Raw genomic sequence first — 19350 nt, 5'->3', positions numbered from 1 at the left:
AGGGCAGTGGAATGAAGGCTGGCATTGAAAGTTTAATTTTAAAATAAGAGGGATTTAGGCCCTAACCGGTTTGGATCAGTGGATAGAGCGTCGGCCTGAGGACTCAAGGGTCCCAGGTTTGATTCCAGTCAAGGGCATGTACCTTGGTTGCGAGCACATCTCCAGTAGGGGGTGTGCAGGAGGCAGCTGATTGATGTTTCTAACTCTCTATCCCTCTCCCTTCCTCTCTGTAAAAAGTCAATAAAATATATTTTTAAAATAAATAAATAAAATAAAACATGAGGGATTTAAAGGCCTCACAATAAAAGACAGTCCTTTGAATGCTACTTGCTTCTGCCTGATGTATCATTTAATATAGCCTAAATGTCCCCTCTTTGCAGATTTGTGTACATGTACTCCACTTGCAAACAATTTTGCAAATTGTACACACACAAAAAGGTGGAAGATTTAATAAATTGAATTAATTTTTTAAAAATATATTTGTATTGATTTTAGAGAGGAAGGGGGAGGGAGAGAGAGATAGAAACATCAATGATGAGAAAAAATCATTGACTCTCCTGCACGCCCCCACTGGGGATTGAGCCCACAACCCAGGCATGTATCCTGACCAGGAATTACTAGTAAACCTTGACCTCCTGGTTTATAGGTCGATGCTCAACCATGGAGCCACGCCAGTCGGGCTTCCCCATATTTTTAAACTTTCAAGGTTTCTGTATCCTTTTCTAACATATGTGTCTCTTGTTAAAGCATATAGTATGTGTGTGTTAATCTTGATTTTTTAAATCAATTTTAGAGAGGAAGGAAGGTAGAAAGAGAAAGAGAGAGAGAGAGTCAGAGAGAGAGAGAGAGAGACCAATGTGAGAGAGAAACATCCATTGGTTATCTCCCGTACATGCCCCCAATCAGCGCTCAAACCTTAAACCTGGGTATGTGCCCTGAGCTGGAATGCAACCTGAGACCTTCCAGTGCACCGAATGATGCTCTAACCAACTGAGCCACAGTGGCCAGAGCTTAATCTTTATTTTTAACAGAGACATTTAGTCAATCTACATTTAATTTAATGAGCATGCATTAATATTTATAATGTACTGTCTCTTTATGTCACCTGTTCTATATTCCCTTTTATTGTTTTTCCTCTTTCGGATTAGTTACATTAAAAATCATTCATTGCCCTAGCCTGTTTGGCTCAGTGGAGAGAGTGTCAGCCTGTGGACTGAAGGGTCCGGGGTTCAACTCCAATCAAGGGCACGTACTTGGTTGCAGGCTCCTCCCCAGCCCGGACCCTGGTCAGGGCTCGTGCAGGAGGCAACCAATTGATGTGTTTCTCTCACATTGATGTTTCTCTCTTCTACCCTCCCTAAAAATCAATGGAAAAGTATCCTTGGGGAGGATTAACAACAAAAAACAAAAACAAAAGCAGAAAAAGAATGCTATTAATATGCAGGCTGGGGAAAAAAATCATTCATTCACCTTTCCTATCAGTTTCAAGATTATACCATTTTTTTTTAAATTATTTTAATGGTTAGAAATTACAACATGCATCTTGACTTATCAAAGTCTAATATTAATCTTTACCTTTCTCCTCTCAGACAATGCCAAAACCTTAGAACAGTTACTAGTAAATCCATTTAACTTCCTCCCAACTTATGTGGTATTACCATTGATTTTTTTGGTAGTAAAAGCATATAACATTAACTTACCATCTTAACCATTTTATATGTACAGTTCAGTAGTTTTAATTATGCAACAGATCTCTAGAACTTTTTATCTTGCAAAATTGAAACTTTGTCATATTTCACAAGATTGATTATTGCTATTTTGTCTGGTGTTTATTTAGTACCAATATATTTATTTACCACTTTCTTTGCTCTACATTCCTTGCTATATTTTTGAGTTTCTGTCTGAGATCATTTTTATTCTTCCTGAAGAATAGTGTTTAAAATTTCCTTTAGTAGGAATCTGCTGATAATAAATTCTTTCAGGTTTTGTTGATCTGAAAATGTCTTCATTTTACTTTCTTTATTGAAATATGTTTTCATCCGTATAAAACTCTAAGTTGACAGTTACTTCTTTTTAGCATTTTTGAGGATCTTTCACTGTCTTCTGGCACCTAAAGTTGCATGTGAAAATTTAATTATCATTCTAATTATTGTTTCTTTTAGGGTGTTCAAGAACAAAATTCAATCAAGTAAATTTGAAGATCTAATTGTCTCTACTAAGCAATTCACGAATCAGGCAGCATCCCATCTAGCAACTAGATGAGCGCTGTGATGAGTCCCACAAAATGGAAGGTTTTTATAGGCAGAAAGAGGTTGGGACTATGCTAAGAAGTTACAAGAGTGGGTTATTTCAGGCAAGGACACCTTCCCTTAGGGGAAGGAAGAGGGCTTTATCGGGCAGATTACCTCACTAGCGCTGACCAGGAAATTCCAGACTGGTTGGTTTAAAAATTCCAGTCCTGTGAGAGTTTGAAACTGCAATTAGGTTAGTTATTAAGTTTTGGTTTGGTGACATGGCTTAGCTAAAGTAACTTCATTTTGGCCTGTTTCTTGCTTTTCTGGCTGCTTTTAAGATTTTTCTCTTTGATTTGACTTTCTGAAGTTTCACTCTAATATGTCAGGCATAAATTTCCTTTTCCTGCATGAGCTTCATTGGGCTTCTTAAATTAGTAGATTGATTTCTTTAATCAGTTCTGAGAAATTTTCAGTCTTTATCTCTTCAAATATTCCTTCTCACCTTTTTTTTTTCTTTTCCTTCTGAACTTTCATTAAATGTATATTAGCCCCTCTCACAAAATCCTCTATGCATCTCACTCTTTCTGTTAAAAATAGACTATTTTTAAAGAGAAGTTTTAGGTTCACAGCAAAACTGTGCAGAAAATATAGAATTATCTATACCTCCTCCTCCAAAACATGCACACCAGAGTGGTACACATTTGTTACAATCAATGAACCAATATTGGCACATCATTATCTTCCAAAGTCCCTGCATGCTTTGCTAACTTCTCTTGGTTTCTTGCCTCTCTCAAATCTTGCCTCAGGGCTCACCTGAAGGCATTAGCAGTCTAAAACTAAAACTTGAGGATTTTTTTGTTTCCCATTTTCAGAGTGCAGTCCTCTGAGTTTCCTCTCCAGAAGAGAGTCTATGTTGCACTAGGAGTTCCCCTTTGGCTGGTACTCAGCTCCAGCTCTTCAGTTTCCAGTGTCCACCCATAAGCATTGCTTGCTATCAGCTGTTACCTGGGATGGGCAAATAATCCTTGAAGGAAAGACTACACTGAGTGGCCAGATTATTATGATCTCTGAACGCATAATAATCTGGCCACTCAGTGTATATATACATATATTAGAGGCCCAGTGCATGAATTCGTGCATGGGTGGGGTCTGGTCAGCCTGGCCAGGGGGAAGGGACATGGGCAGTTGGCGGGCCTGCCTGCTGGTTGAACTCCTGGTCGAGGGGACAATTTGCATATTAGCCTTTTATTATATAGGATTATTATATAGGATATACACTGAGTGGCCAGATTATTATGCATTCAGAGATCATAATAATCTGGCCACTCAGTGTATAGTGGGACCCCAGTGGTGTGTTTGTGTGTATGTGTGCCTGTGAGAGAGAAAGAGAGAAAGAGAGAGAGAGGTGATCCAGGGTCTAGGCTTTCAAGTCACTAACTCATTGTCTCATCTATCCCCCTCACTTAAGAAACACCTCTAGATTGGCAAATGCCTACTTGTATGAATAGAAGAGCCCTAGCTCATTTCTTTGTGTTCTGGCCACACAATACCCTCACTACCCTGGCTCAATCTATCATCTATCCCATGGACTCAACTGATTTCTCAGTTTACACCATTGCCTCCCTATACTCCTTATAGAAATGATAATGACCCTTTAAAAGAAATCAGATATTACACTTTGTTTTAAACCTCTCACTGCCATTTATTTATTTATTTATTTATTTATTTATTTATTTATTTATTTAGAGTATTACAGATGGCCCCAATTTTCCTCCCTTTGCCTTTTTAAATCCACTCAGGATAAAATTCAAAGACCTTCCCATGATGTATAATGACATATAACCTGGACCCTGGTTACCACCCAGATCTTATCACCTACATTTCAGTCACACTAGCTTCTTTGATGTTCATCAAACAAGGCAATTATGCTTGGGAGTTGTACTTAATGTCCACAGTGTTCTTTACCTGGTATTCACATGGCTGGTTCATTCACTTGCTTTAAGTTTCTGCTCAAGTTTCATTTGTCAGAAAGGCCTTCCCTGACCATTCAGTATAAAATAGCATTCATAACTAACTAACTAACTAACTAACTAAATGAATAAATAAATAAATAAATAAATAAATAAATGTTATTGTTAAAGAAAAACACAAAATAAATTAAAATAGTATTCCTCTCCCTTTATTCTCTATCATTTATCCAGATTTATTATTTTCTTTTTCTTTTAATATGGAACATTTCATGAATTTGTGTGTCATCCTTGTGCAGGGGCCATGCTAATCTTCTCTGTATCATTCTGATTTTAGTATATGTGCTGCCAAAGTGAGCACAGCTTTAGTTATTTATAGCACTTGTCACCATTTGTCATATTATATATTTACTAGAGGCCCAGTGCACAAAATTCATGCACGGATGGGGGTTCCTCAGCCCGGCCTGCACCCTCTCCAATCTGGGACCCCTCAGGGGATGTCCTACTGCCAGTTTAGGCCTGATCTCTGTGGGATCAGGCCTAAACCAGCAGTCAGACATCCCTCTCGCAATCTGGGATGACTGGCTCCTAACCACTCACCTGCCTGCCTGCCTGATCACTCCTAACCCCTCTGCCTGCCGGCCTGATAGCCCCTACCTTGCACCCTTGCTGGCCTGATCACCCCTAACTGCCTCTGCCTGCCTGCCTGCCTGATTGCCTCTAACTGCCCTCCCCTGCAGGCCTGATCTCACCCCTAACTGCTCTCCCCTGCTGGCCTGATCTCCCCTAACTACCTCTGCCTGCCTGATCGCCCCTAACTGCCCTCCCTTGCTGGCCTGATCTCTCCCCCAACTGCTCTCCTCTGCTGGCCTGATCTCACCCCCAACTGCCCTCCTCTGCCAGCCTGATCACCCCTAACTACATATGCCTCTGCCCCCACCACCATGGCTTTGTCTGGAAGGAAGTCAGAAGTCTGGACGATGGTTGGTCGACCTGGTCTAATTAGCATATTACCCTTTTATTAGTATAGATAGATTATATAGGATAGGATTGCTTAAATAGGAAGGGAGCCTTTTTCAGCAGGAGGAGATGCTCTTGGCAGACAAAAACACATAATCCCTATATCTGGACTGATAGCCAGCCATATGCACTATACTGCCAAACTGGTCATTAAAAAATTGAATCACTTTCTTACACCTTACACCAAACAGCTATTGCCCTTAAAACCCCTCCTCAGCCCCCACCTTAGGTTCTGCCTTCACAGTTCACCCAGATTTGGTTCTGATTGCTTGGTTTCTATGCCAGTCAGTATCTCTGGGCCTATCTCCAGGCCTTATCATAGAGGCCGGGCTGATCAGCAGCTGCCCCAGGCTATTGGCAAGCGGGCTGAGCTGCTGCCCTCTGGGAGAGAGAGAGAGAGAATTGGCTGCTGGCGAGGCTGGGAGAGAGAAGCAGGGTCTGATCACCTTGCTTCTCTCTCCTGGCTTTGCCAGCAGCTGCTGCTGCTGCTGATCAGCCCCACCTCTCTCTCTCTCTGAGAGGTCAGCAGTTTAGCCCGCTCACCTGCTGCGCGCTCAGCCTGGCGTTCGGTCGAGCCTCCGGTCATTGTGGATGTTACTACCCTGGCTCTTTATATATATAGATTTATTTTTTAAAAATATTGTTTTCCTCTCCCATTAGATTGTAAGCTCCATGAAAACAGAGACTTGGTTTATTTTTTCTGTCTAGCATCTTAAACAGTGCCTTGCACATTACGAGTGCCCAAAAATACTATATTAAGAAACTGTGTAGGCTTGGCCTGTTGAATGTTGACCTATGAACCAGGAGGTCATGGTTCAATTTCTGGTTGGGGCACATGCCAGGTTGCAGGCTCAATCTCCAGTGGGAGGCTTGCAGGAGGCAGCCAATCAATGATTCTCCCTCATCATTGATGTTTCTATCTCCCTTCCCCTCTCCCTTTCTCTCTGAAATCAACAAAAATATATCTTAAGACATATATAATAAGATAAAGAACTTTATGCCAATGAATTTAAAGTTTTGGGAGAAATTGATAATTTCTCACAGTAAAAAAAATAACTTGCCAAAAGTAATTTAAGAAAAAAGTAGATAAGTAAATGAGCCTACAAATATTAAAGAAATCAAATCAATATTTAAAAAAAAAAAAGAATAAAGCTTCCCATAAACTTCAGGCCCCAGTGGCATCACAAGTGATTTCTACCACATATACAATGAAGAATACATTGCAATTTATGCAAAATCTTCCAGACAAGGAAGCATAATCTTGATACCAAATCCCCAACAAAGGTAGTTCAAGAAATAAAAGCTATAGGTTAATCTATATCATGAACACTGTTGCAAAATCTTTGACAAATATTAACAAATTGAATCCTGCAATATAAAAAAGGAATAATGAGTAAATTAGGTTATCCCAATAAGGTATGCTTGACTTACATTTTACAAATCAATCGATGTAATTTGTCACATTAACTGATGAAAGGAGAATAATTATATGATCATATCAGTAGATGTAGAAAAACATTTGATAAATTTCATGATAAAGAAAAACTGGCCCTGACTGGTTTGGCTCAGTGGATAGAGCGTCGGCCTGCGGACTCAAGGGTCCCGGGTTCGATTCCGTTCAGGGGCGTGTGCCTTGGTTGCGGGCAGCTGATCAGTGTTTCTCTCTCATCGATGTTTCTGACTCTCTGTCCCTCTCCCTTCCTCTCTGCAAAAAAATCAATAAAATATATTTTAAAAAATTAAAAAAAAAAAACACAGAAAGAAAAACTGGTGGGGAGGGAGAACTGGAAGAAGATGGTCAAAAGGTATACACCTGTTTAAGATAAATAAGTACTAGGTATGTAACATGCAACATGATGACTATAGCTATCACTAATGTATGATATACAGGGAAGTTAAGAGAGTAAATCCTAAGAGTTCTCATCACAAAGAGAAAACTTTTTTCCTCTTTTTCTTTCTTTTATTGTATCTACATGAGAAGATACATGTTAGTTAAACCTATCACTTCACAGTATATAGAAATAAAAATAATTATGGCCAGGTGGCTCAGTCTGTTGGAGCATCATCCCATACACCAAAAGGTTGCAGGTTCGACTCCCAGTCAGGATACATACCTAGGGTGTGAGTTTAATCCCAGGTCAGGTGTGTATGGGAGGCAACCAATTGACGTTCTCTCACATTAATGTTTTCCTCTTCTTCCCTACTTCTCTCTCTAAGAACAAACACACTCTCTCTCTCTCTCTCTCTCTCTCTCTCTCTCTCTCTCGGAGAATTTTATTTATTTATTTTTTAAAATATTTTATTGATTTTTTACAGAGAGGAAGAGAGAAGGATAGAGTTAGAAACATCGATGAGAGAGAAACATCGATCAGCTGCCTCTGGCACACCCTCTACTGGGGATGTGCCCGAAACCAAGGTACATGCCCTCTACCTGAATCGAACCTGGGACCCTTGAGTCCGCAGGCCAATGCTCTATCCACTGAGCCAAACCAGTTTCAGCGTCAGGGAGAATTTTAAAAAAGCTCAAATGATAAAAGAAAAATAGATAACTTGGATTTCATAAAAATTTAAATTTTTTGAGTGACATAAATCATCAAGAGAGTGAAAAAAACAACCCACAGCATGGGTGAAAATATCTGTAAATGTTGTCGCTATCAAAGGACTTGTATCCAGAATACATAGAGACTTCAGACATTCTCCAAAGAAGATATGCAATGGATAACATGGGCATGAAAAGAGAGTCAGCATCACAAATCATTAGGTAAATGCAAACCAAAACCATGTTGATACTACTTCACACTAGGAGCGCTATAATAAAAAAGACAGACAATAACAAGTTTTGGCAAGGATGTGGAGAAATATGAAGGTAAAATGATACTGCTAGTTTGGAAAACAACTTAACCATTCCTCAAAATGTTATAGAATTCCCTTATGCCCCAGGGATTTCAGTTCTAGGTAAATACACAAGCGGAATGAAAACATATATTCACATAAAAATCTGTACATGAATGTTCATAGCAACACTGTTTTTAATAGCCAAAAAGTAGAAACAACCTATATGTCTAACAACTGAATAATGGATAAACAAATTGCGGTATATTCATATAACAGAATATTATTCACCTGTAAAAAGAAATGAAGTGCCGATACCTGTTACACCATAGATGAACTTTGAATACATCCTGCTAAGTGAAAGAATCCAGTCAGAAAGGACTACTTATTTATATGAAATGTTAGGTAGGAATTGTGAGGAAGAGAGGGAGCTTCTGCAGGGTACCAGCAGTGGTAAAACATGATACCATCACTTAGAGTTCACACTCAGGAAAAAGGTCCACCCTGACTAAGTAAATACTAATAACAGTTTTGAGACCTGTTGGATCAGAGCACTAAAAGTCAAAAAAGGGACCTGAAAACTGCACAGAACTAAAAACTTGAGAAGGAAGAAGGTAGTGACTTGAAAGAGAGAAGTATCCATTGGAGAATAGCATTGTAGGAGGTCTCCCAGCGGGGGCCGGAGGGACGCAGCCAGCCGGGCGGATAAGAGGCCCCCGTGCCACGTGGCCCAGACAGAGCATGGGGTGCAGGGCGCTGGCTCGAGGCTGGGCGGTGGGGCAGCCCGAGGCTGTCCCCTCGCGGGCTCAGCTGTTCGGCTATCTCCGCGGCCTCCGGGAGGCTTTCTCCCTTGGGGATCGGGGAGAGGGAGAGGTGCATGCGGGACTCTGAAAGTGGCTGTCACTGCTGCGGCTGCGGGCGCCGTGGGAACTCATGACCCAGCATGAGCGAAGTCCCCTGCAAGAAACGTGAGGACTATTTGGAATGGCCCGAGTATTTTATGGCTGTGGCCTTCTTGTTGGCACAGAGAAGCAAAGACCCAAATTCCCAGGTGGGAGCCTGCATCGTCAACGCAGAAAACAAGATGATCGTGGGGATCGGGTACAATGGGATGCCGAACCTGCTGCCTTGGAGGAGGACAGCAAAGCGGAAGCTGGACACCAAGTACCCTTATGTGTGCCACGCGGAGGGAAACCTATCATGAACAAGAACTCGGCCGACGTGAAGGGTTGCACTATCTACATGGCCTTGTTCCCGTGTAATGAATGTGCGAAGCTCATCATCCAGGCAGGTATCAAAGAAGTTATATTCATGTCTGATAAGTACTGTTACAGAAGACCAAAGAAATACCAAGCACGCTTCCTAGAGAAAAGGAGGAACCCCGTTTATTAACACTAGTGGACTCCTGGAATAATTTCCAAATCAGAGTGAAGAAACATGCAGAGAGCCTGTCTATATATATCCCCGCTGGGGTCTTTGTCTAGTGAAGAAACATGCAGAGAGCCTGTCTATATATATCCCCGCTGGGGTCTTTGTCTTGCAGATATGGTTCCGTCCCCTTTCGTGGGCTTACAGGAAGGCCCCCAGGTGTTGGGGGTCCCCAGGCCATATCCGATTATCTGTCCTGGGGCCAGCGATAACAATCCCCCCCAGGGCAGTGCATTGTTCACAGTTCCATGGCCTCTGCATTTAGATAACAAGTTCTGCAAGACCAGTTTCCTCCTCACCGCCCCCCCCCCTGCTTGTCCCACATGGTTCTTTTAGCCTTGTGGAGCAACAAATCCGCAGGGGGTGTCTCTGGTATCCAGGTGTTCAGTCCTGCAACCTTGAGAGCGGTGGGGGTGGTCAGGGTGACGGTATGTGGTCCCCTCCAGGTAGGAGTCAGTCCTTGGGTGGTCTTTACCCAAACAGAGTCACCAGGTTGGAAGGGATGGACCGGATCAGAAGTTGTCTCGGACGTGCTTCTGGATTGCTTTCTGGGTAGACTGTAAAGCCTGTAAGAAGTTGAGTAAAAATTAGTTATGGATTTCAGCCTTTACCCACCAGAATCTGTAGAGGCCCCACTGGCTTCCAGGGCAGCCTTCTGGGCCACTTCGTCTGCGGCCCGGTTCCCTCTTGCCTCTGTGGAGTCCCCATACCCTGCAACAGCACTCCGCAGGTGAGCTGTTGCAATCACATACTCGCCATCAGCACAAATAGTCACTGATTCTTCTCTTGCCCACCAGAGAGCCTGAATAAGGGCAATCAACTCGGCCTTCTGTGCCGAAGTCCTGCAGGCGAGCACCTGAGATCAGATGGTTCGGTCCAAAGCAACCACCACCGCCCCCGCATATCTGATTCCTCCCTGGACAGAACTGCTCCCATCCATGATAGTACCGCACCCGGCAATGCCAGTAGGTGTCAGTGAGGCCCAGGTGGGCTGTCTTTACAAAGTTGTCGACCTCTAAACAGTTATGTAGAGGTTCCTCAGGGTCATCATCAGGAAGGAGGCTGGTGGCAGAAGAGACTGAAACTGGATGACTCGAGCATTTGACATCCAGCGCTCCGGTGTGCTCCCGAGCAAAGCCTCAACCGCATAGCTGTGGCCACTACCGCCGGAGGCAAGCAGGCTAACCAGATGCAACAGGGTCGAGTCTCTTGGACAAGTAGGCTACTGGTCTTTTCCAAGGCCCAAGACTCTGGGCGAGGACCCCTTTGGCTATGTCCCTTGTCTCACATACACATCTGGTAGTGCCAGTTGGCCCATCATCCTTGCTGTGCTCATGTCTGTCTTACTGCCTAATATATTACCTCAAGGATCCTGGCTCTGAATTCTTTCAGGGAAAATGGGCGTTGAAATTCTCTTCTGTAATTACTTCCATGCTGAGATGGGTCAGAAGTTCCTCTCAGAGCCAAGAGATCCTTGCTGTCTGTCAGAGGGACAATGAGGCCTGGGCACAGAAGGAGGTGGGCTTGTGACCTGGCAGAGACAAACTGTAGCAATTAGAATATTAAGAGTCACAACATCCTTGTCTCTCTGGAGCCATGTCCATGAAGACACAGGCATCTTCTAAGTCTATTATACAGTTTTCTGCAGGCCACTGTCAGGGCTGTGCATGGCGGCTGGTTCCTCTTTCCAACCACAAGCACAGTCTGTCTAATTTCCCAAAAATGTATTCTGGCACGGGAGAAAGTTGCTTCACTGTACACAGGTAGCTTAACCCCTATACAACTGGGCTTGGACCTCTGCCTAGCAAACTGCAGTCTACAAGTTTAATATGCAGCCTCTGGTCCTCCCACCCCAACGGGGTCTCAGCCAGTCCCTCAGTCAGACTTCTCCTCTCTTGGAGAATCTCAAAGTCCTGAAGGCTCCCTCCTGAGTCCAGGGAGAGCGCCTTTCCTTTGCCCTTTTGTTATCCCTGTTTACTAGTTACAGGGTCCTGCCATAAGCTGCCAGTCCAAAACAGCCAGAGTTGCAGTTAGAAACAGCCCTGCATATTACAAAGCGCTCCTGTAGCAGTGGGTTGAGTACCAGGCCCCTTCCTTCATACCCGTCACCTGTGGCAGAGCAGTGATCAGGCCTCTCCCAAGGGAGTGCACTGGAAGGGGCTATCAGCCCCCCCTCTGCTAGCAGCAACAGGTAACTCACCCTTTCAGTACATTTGACCAGCTTCATTCCCAACCACTTTTACAGATTCCAGGGCCCGTTGTCTTCTTTTAACCAGCAAGCCAAATGCCACTGGCCTGTATTACTTCCTATTGTGAGTTAGAGGAAGACAATTCCTACAGAGGGGAGAAATAGAAACAGTGGGAGTTTCAGAGAAAACTACAGGCCATCACTGTAGTAGCCCTCCCTCCCTCCCAGAGGCTGTGGCCCGACCTGTGGAGGAAAATGACTCTTAGTCGGCCTGGAAAAGAAGGCAGAGGATGACAAGGGTGCAGGGAAATTTTACTAAAATCCTGGAGGGTCTCCCGAAAGAAAAGATCCTTAATTCAGCACAGGCAGGGGGTAGGGTTGGTAAAATCTCTCCGCCCTGCGGAGCTGTGAGCCCCGCCCCTGAAAGTCCCAGTCAGACAAGGAAAGCCACAAATACCTTTAAATCTACCCCAGAATTCCAAAATTTCAACCTAACACAGCAAAATCACAGAGCAAACCAAAGTCCCTAGTACACAAACATAGACAGAAATTTTCACTAAGTGGGCTGATTCCTCCCGTGACAGAGAACAAACGTCTCTGAGAAAACTAACTCAACAGCGCTGCTTGAGACTTTTGCAGGCCATCATGGGTTCAGCCTTCAGCAAATCAAACGTTTTAACCAGATGAGCGAACAGAAAATCAAAGTAGCTTTCGATTTCACACAGGCCAGTTAATCAGCGAATAATTATGCCAAGACAGACAAACATCCATACTCACACTCTCTCAGACTAGCCCAGACTGGAGCTGAGCAGATAATGCCCAACTCCCCAGATGGGCATGGGGGCACTCCCAGCACCCACGCCCCAGACCAGAATTCTCTACCGACGTCTAGGTAAGAACCTACCGGAGGAGTTAAGGCTGCGTTCAGCCCCCCTTCTCGGTAGCAATTTGGCTAGTTCCAAACACAAACAGAAGAGTGAACCCATAATTCCTTAATCTAATCTGAATTCACTCACCTCCGGAGTCCTGATTCTTGATTTACCTGACGAAGTCCTATGACTTCCGGGGAAGGGGATCAAGCTCCCCCTTCCACTCACTTGGAGTGGGCCTGACTGACTGGGGCCCCTACCTTACAGATTCTGTCGACAGGTCCAGAGGTGTCTGTCCACTTTCTCCAGATGCCGGCCAGGTCCGGGAGCGCCTGGAGTTCCCGGAGCTCCTGGAGTTTCCCCCGGTTCAATTCTGCTAAAATCAGCAGTGTGCACCTCCCAGAGGCCTATCTTGAGCCCCCAGGCCCCAAACCCTGTCCACTCACCGGAGGCTAAACAAAGCCAAAATCAGTTAGCTTCCTGGTCAAAGGGAACCATACATTACAGAAGACCAAAGAAATACCAAGCACGCTTCCTAGAGAAAGGGAGAGACCCTGCTTATTAACACTAGTGAACTCCTGGAATAATTTCCAAATCAAAGTGAAGAAACACAAATAGGGCTTCACCTTTTATAACCTTCTGGGGTCTTTGTCTTGCAGTTATGGTTCCGTCCCCTTTCGTGGGCTTACAGGAAGGCCCCCAGGTGTTGGGGGTCCCCAGGCCATATATCTGATGATCTGTCCTGGGGCCAGCGATAACAACCCTCCCCACCCCCCACCCCCCAGGGCAGTGCATTGCTCACAGTTCCATGGCCTCTGCATTTAGATAACAAGTTCTGCAAGATCAGTTTCCTCCTCAGTACCTCAATAGCGAGGAGACCACCACCACCAGGCTCATGTTTGATATGGCTGGGGTCGCCTTCAGGAAATTCACACCCAAGTGCAGCAAGATTGTCACTGACTTTGATTCCATCAACAGCAGGCCCAGCCAGAAGCTTCAGTGAGTCACATCCCATTCAACTGCCGGGAGATTGGGATTACCCTCCTCCAGGTAGCGCCTTTCATCTGGAAGTTACCTGCAGACTTCCCGTCGCTGGTGCAGCACACAAAGGCACATCTAAATCACATAAAGCCTCATCTCCTTGACTCTCCTATTGCACGGAATCTGCATCTGATTAAGCTATTGATTTAGGGTTTAAGATAAAGGGGCCTGTGCCCCGCCCGTCTTGAGGGGCTGGCGTGGGGTGCCTTCCCCTTTGCGTGCTGGTTTGCTGTGGTGCAGGAGGGTGTCCCCATGCTTGCTGTCACCCACTGCATGTCACAGCTGCTGCACGTGGCTGCATGTGCTAGCTGGACAAATAATAACCATCATGTTCCTAGCGGGAAGAGCTGGCACACTGATGGGAACATCTGGCCCAAATGAAGCAGAACGTGTAGTGCCCTTGGAAACAAACGGAGGGCCCAAATGGCAGCAGCATTAAGCTGTGTGCTTTAGAGTCTAGGGGGCCTTCACCCCCCAAACACCTGGAGAGGATGGCCTGCCGTCCTCATGGTGGTGGCAGAGCTGAGTTCTGGACACTTTCTCTGCTTTTGCTGTCTTGCTCCCCACAGGGGAGTGGCATCCTGTCCCTCTTGGGGTGGGGACTCCTGTATTTTTCATTGACTCCTGTGTTTTTATGTCTCATTTTTGGTTTGTTGGTCACATATTACATAATTGTTCCTGAGCAGACAGCTCATCTTGTCGCCCCCAAGACCACATCCTGCTGTGGGGGTGGGGACTGTGTGGATGGGCGGCCATCACGGGTCATTCCCAAGGCCACTCCCAAGGCCACTCCCAAGGCCTCTCCCAAGGCCATTGCTAAGGCCTCTCCCAAGGCCACTCCTAAGGCCTCTCCCAAGGCCACTCCTAAGGTCTCTCCCAAGGCCACTCCCAAGGCCTCTCCCAAGTCCACTCCCAAGGCCTCTCCCAAGGCCACTCCCAAGGCCATTCCCAAGGCCACTCTCAAGGCCATTCCCAAGGCCACTACCAAGGCCACTCCACAGCCTCGGAGTAAATGATTCCTAACCTGTAAGTGAGACGTGCGGAGATCCAGGTGCTTCCAGGTGGTTTTTGCCAGATCTGGTGGCGGGACTTCATCTGCACCCCTGGCTCCGCTCCTTCCTCCTCAGACACTAATCGCACCTTCCTGTTGCTGTGAGGGGTTGCGGGTGTGTGTGGCTGGCTGGATACCTGTCTTTAATCCCACTCAGTTTGTTTTTAATAAATCTTTATTGTTCAGATTATTACAGGTGTTCCTCTTTTTTTCCCCCCATAGCTCCCCTCCACCTGATTCCCCACCCCACCCCATGCCCTTACCCCACGCCACTGTCTTCATCCATAGGTGTAAGATTTTTGTCCAATCTCTTCCTGCACCCTTCATACTCCCTTCCCCCCTGAGAATTGTCATTCCACTCCCTTTATATGTCCCTAATTCTATTATATTCATCAGTACATTCTGTTCATCAGATTTTTTATTCACTTGATTTTTAGATTCACTTGTTGGTAGGTATGTATTTGTTGTCATTTTGTTGTTCATAATTTTTATCTTTACCTTTTTCCTCTTCTTCCTCTTCTTAAAGAATACCCTTCAGCATTTCATATAATACTGGTTTGGTGTTGATGAACTCCTTTAGCTTTTTCTTGTCTGTGAAGCTCTTTATCTGACTTTCAATTCTGAATGATAGCTTTGCTGGGTAGAGTAATCTTGGTTGTAGTTCTTGCTGTTCATCACTTTGAATATTTCTTGCCACTCCCTTCTGGCCTGCATAGTTTCTGTTGAGAAATCAGCTGACAGTCGTATGGGTACTCCCTTGTAGGTAACTAACTGTTTTTCTCTTGCTGCTTTCAAGATTCTCTCTTTGTCTTTTGCCCTTGGCATTTTAATTATGCTGTGTCTTGGTGTGGTCCTCTTTGGATTCCTTTTGTTTGGGGTTCTCTGCGCTTCCTGGACTTGTAAGTCTATTTCTTTCACCAGGTAGGGAAAGTTTTCTGTCATTTCTTCTAATAGGTTTTCAATATTTTGCTCTCTCTCTTCTTCTGGCACCCCAATAATTCGGATGTTGGTACGCTTAAAGTTGTCCCAGAGGCTCCTTACACTATCTTCATATTTTTGGATTCTTTTTTCTTTTTGTTTTTCTGGTTGGGTGTTTTTTGTTTCCTCATATTTCAGATCTTTGGTTTGATTCTTGGGGTCCTTTGATCTACAGTTGAATTTCTGTATATTCTTTATTTCAGACAGTGTATGCTTCATTTCTGACTGGTCCTTTTCCATTTTTTTGCCATTCTCATTAAGGTCCTTGAACATCTCACTAAGCTCCTCGGAGGTCTCATCAAGTTTCTCGGCGGTTTTCAGAAGATTCTTGAGTAACCTTATAAATGTGGTTTTGAACTCTATGTCCAGTAGTTTGGTTTCCTCCATTTCTTTCATTCATGACATGTTTCTTTGTCTCCACATTTTGCTGCTTCCCTGTGTTGATGGAGTGGTTTTCTGTGATAGGTGACCTATAGGGCCCAGTGGTTCAGCCTCCCCTATCACCTGAGGTGGACACTCTTGGTGCACCTCTTTGTGGGCTGAGTGCAAAGTCTTGATGTAGTTAAGCCTTGATTGCTGTTGGTACACTGAGAGGAATTGACCTCCAGGCCAATTGGCTGTGAGGACCCGCTGTGTCTATAATGGAAGAACTGCTATGCTGGAGACACGCTTATGGGGCAGGACTTGTTTCAGTGGGGCTTTGGTGCTCACTGAGTCTGCCTCTTGAATGTGTCACTTATGAATGTGAGTAGTTGAAATCTGGTGTCGTCTCACACTGACCACTAGATACACTAGCTTCTGGATCTCCAATGGGGTGCAGGTCAGCTACTGTCTGAGGCCACCCAGCAGGAGCTACAGCGAGAACTACAGTTTTCTCCTCTTTGCTTGGGGTTTGGAGGTTTTGGAGCTGTCTGACCAGAGCTGCAGTTTGTTAGGTTAAGCTGCAATAGGACAGGCCATTCATATGCAAAAGCCACTGCGTGGAGCTTGGGTGGGTTTGTAGATTGTGTGGGGCAGGGTCTCAGGGAGTCACTAGGCTACGGCGTGGCAAACAGCGATGGCTGCCAGTCAGCCATCTCTGTATCTCCGAGTTTCCCCGAACCCGTGTCCCATGCCCCAGCACAGTAAACACTGATTGCTGTGCGCACCTCTGCAAGAAAGCCACCCTCACTTTCTGACCCGATGGCAGACAGTCCAGCTTCTCCCCGTAGGAGTTTGGGTCCCCCGTGTCTCCCCAGAAACTGGAGTTCAGAGTAATCGGGAGCTTGTCTCCCTTCAGGTTGAAAAAAGTAACACCCACCACCAGCCCAATTCACGTGCCTCCGTACCTCAGCTTTTCAGCACTTGTGCATGTCTCAATGCTCTTTTCTCTTTCCTTCTAGTTGTAGAACTTCCACTCAGCCAGCTTTCCTGTGGTTCTGGGTGATAGACGTTTTGTCTTTTAGTTGTAGTTTTGAAATTGTTGTGCAAGGCAGCAGTTTAGGTATTTACCTATGCTGCCATCTTGGTCTCCCCCCCCACTCAGTTTTCATTAAACGTGCTCAGTCAGCCCCTTTGTTGAGAACATGGTTTCTTTATTCTAAAGATTATGACTGTTTTTAAAGGGCTCTTATATTTTTATGAGTTTTTATTTTGTCTCTGAGGTTTTGTACTCCATATTCCAGGGCATTTTGTAATTTGGCTCCTTACCAATGTTATTAAAATCTTATTAAAACCTAAAAAGAGAGAGAGAGAGAAGAGAGAGAGAGAGAGAGAGAGAGAGAATAGCATTGCAAAATAAAAAATTCAAGTGAATCCTCCCTTCAAAAGTATCACTTATTAAATAAAATATACTTTTTTTAAGAGAGAGAGAGAGAGGAAGGGATAGGAAGAGAGAGAGAGAAAAAAAAAAAACATTGATCAAACCTGCAACCTGGGTATGTGCCCTGATGGGGAATCGAACCCATGACCCTTTGGTGCATGGGACAATGTTCCAACCCACTGAGTCACACCTGGCAGGGCATGAAATTGTACTTTATTGTATCAACAGAAGAGGGTGCTCTTGAACCAATAAACCAAATAAAGCATCCAAACCCCTTTTTTCATCTAACATCAACTCTTATTGCTGAACCAGGAAGTTCCAGCACCATTTATATAACGATTAGGAAAAGGAACCTACCATCCACACAAAACTACTATAAGGAAAACAAAGCAAGAATCAAAACTTTTCAGCTGATAAAAATAATCAACCCCCAATAAAAACAACCACAGAGCAGAGAAAAGCATGGATTATAATATATTAAACCAGCAATTACAGATATGAAAGAATACTATAAATCAGAAATTCAAAAACTCACAATAGACACAAACATGAAAATGCAAAGTGAGTGCTGACTGAACTTAGGAAAGAAATTGAAGAAAAAGACAAATTCATATCAGAAGACTAAATGACAAAGCAACCAAGGGAGAGAGGATATGATAAAAAAAATACAGTAAGGGAAAGAAAGAATGAAAGTGAAAAAGAGCCAAGAGAACCAAAACAAAATAAAGAGGTAAAGAGGAAACTGATAGATACAATATAACAGAAATCTCTAAAAAAGAAAAAGCAAATAATGAAACAACTAATATTTAATATTAAAATTTTAAACATTTTGAAAATAAAAGAATACATAAAAAAGAGCATCTGATTCTATATATTTAAAGAGCCCATTGTACAACTAGGAAAATTCACTGTCAACTCTGATTTAGTAATACAGATATTAATGATAAAGAAAAAAATCCTTTGTGTCTACAGACAAAAATAAAAATTAAAAAAAAACAAGTAACCTACAAGAAATGAAAATCAGGTGGAATTAAATTACATGACAGGATTATAAAGAGTATTAGTAAGTGTGAAGAAACATTTTTTAAAAACTCAAGTAAAAAGTGTGAGCCAAGGATTTTAGTTTTAAACTTTTAGAACTCAAGAAATTTTGTATTAAAGAACTCTTGCTGAGGATTCCACTAGAGATCAAGTTTTATCCAATTAAGAGAAGATTAGAAAATTTTGGCAAAAGAACAGATAATGAGAATTGAATAGGTTTAATTATAAATCTAAGACTAAAACAAATATGAAGATAAGAGTTAAAGAACATTCTCTGACAAAGTAGAAATACAACTTAAATTGGGAGCAAAGGAGAAATGTAGAATAAGCTCAATGATTGGTGCATAGGTCATAGGTGGGAGTCAAATGACATCATTTTTTACATTTTATTTTTGTTAAATATATTTTTATTGATTTCAGAGAGGAAGGGAGAGGGAGAAAGCGATAGAAAAAGCAATGATGAGAGATAATCATTGATCGGCTGCCTCCTGCATGCCCCACACTGGGGGTCGAGCCTGCAACCCAGGCATGTGCCCTGACTGGGAATCGAACCCTACCTCCTGGTTTATAGGTCGATGTTCAACCACTGAGCCATGACAGCTCGGCTAGTCTTTTATATTTAGATCTTTAATCATCCTGGCATTGATTGTGTGTGTGTTATGAGGTAGAGGGTCCAAGTTAATTTTTTTTAAAAATACACTTAGATAATTGTACCAGCGTCATTTGTTGAAAAGACCATTTTTTCCTCACTGCTGTGTAGTGCCATCTTTGTTATATAGTGTACATATATAGAGCAGTTGATTTCTGCGCTCTCTCTTCTGCTCCACTGGCTTACTTATCTTCCTTGCATTAACACCACATTCTATTAATCAATATAGCTTTACAATAATTCTTGATACC

At 43.6% G+C, this 19350-nt stretch overlaps 1 non-coding gene and 1 pseudogene across 1 annotated transcript; one reads left to right on the top strand and one right to left on the bottom strand.

Annotated features, from left to right (window-relative positions):
* Positions 1 to 4455: 4455 nt before the first annotated feature.
* On the bottom strand, positions 4456 to 4562 carry LOC114228839 (U6 spliceosomal RNA). The gene has a single exon (XR_003614957.2). It is a non-coding gene; the product is annotated as a U6 spliceosomal RNA (small nuclear RNA).
* Positions 4563 to 8996: 4434 nt separating this feature from the next.
* On the top strand, positions 8997 to 13541 carry LOC103301895 (deoxycytidylate deaminase-like; annotated as a pseudogene).
* Positions 13542 to 19350: the final 5809 nt, after the last annotated feature.

This window comes from Eptesicus fuscus, chromosome 1, assembly GCF_027574615.1.
Source record: "Eptesicus fuscus isolate TK198812 chromosome 1, DD_ASM_mEF_20220401, whole genome shotgun sequence".
Classification (NCBI taxonomy): Eukaryota; Metazoa; Chordata; class Mammalia; order Chiroptera; family Vespertilionidae; genus Eptesicus; species Eptesicus fuscus.
This window is presented reverse-complemented; position numbering and strand designations above follow the sequence as displayed.